The following is a 943-nucleotide window of genomic DNA, read 5'->3' as shown; positions in this document are numbered from 1 at the left end:
TCAGATTTATTTTTTAAAAACCCAAAACCCGGTCGGTAAAGTTAACTCATGCCAATTCTTTTAAAATAATATTAACGCAGTCTGTTCTACAGCAAATTCAATCTGAAACAAAATAAAAGAGGAAACCCACGACTGAGCCCATCGAGGAAACAATAAAAACTACGAAGCAATTGCCTAACACTTTTTCTTTCCAAGAATGAGAAATAAGGTGACAACCTTCGTGAATATCTGTCCGATTTGCCTCGAAAATGAATATGAAAGAAATTCATACAAAATCAAATATTCCCATACCCCCAGTCCCAGCAAACCACTAGACATACTTCATGCCAACATCTTTATTTCCTCCCCAAACCTATTCCTATCCACTGTCGACAAACTATCTCGGTACAATATTTAAATCGCTTTTAAATCCTGATCCATACCCAACGTAAAACGCGGTTAACAAAACTAATAACTACGTATGGCACCCCGAAAATGATTGTGAGCGATGCGATGTATGATTAGATGTATTAAACGCAATTATCCAGATTCTACAAAGAAATTTATAAATTAGCAACCACATTGTACAACACAACAGTTCACTCAGCAACACAGCTTACATCTACCGAAGTGTTCTTCGGAATTAAAGAAGGCGACGCATTCTTCAAAGAATGCTTGAACATAAAAATGAATTATTTGATGAAATTACCCAAAGATTAGAACTCCAACAAAAGAAATCAATAGACCCTCATAACAAAACCCGAACAGAGGAACCAAATTCACAACCTGAAGAAGCAATTTATAAACATTCAGGGATACCAAATAAAAGAAGAAGAGAATTTAAGAGACAGGTTGTGATTGTAGATTCGACTGTAAGAAGATAAAGAGACTTCAAGGCTCATGATAAAGCTTCTGAGAAACCGAAATTCGACAAAAATAAAGTTGAAAAAACGAAGCCGGTCAA

At 35.6% G+C, this 943-nt stretch overlaps 1 protein-coding gene across 2 annotated transcripts in view; it reads right to left on the bottom strand.

Moving 5' to 3' along the window:
• LOC129775795 (myotubularin-related protein 9) overlaps window positions 1–943 on the bottom strand; it is a 52,127-nt gene that overhangs the window by 26,472 nt on the left and 24,712 nt on the right. The gene's annotated exons all lie outside the window — the stretch shown is intronic.

This window comes from Toxorhynchites rutilus, chromosome 3 (genome assembly GCF_029784135.1).
Source record: "Toxorhynchites rutilus septentrionalis strain SRP chromosome 3, ASM2978413v1, whole genome shotgun sequence".
Taxonomy (NCBI): Eukaryota; Metazoa; Arthropoda; class Insecta; order Diptera; family Culicidae; genus Toxorhynchites; species Toxorhynchites rutilus.
This window is presented reverse-complemented; position numbering and strand designations above follow the sequence as displayed.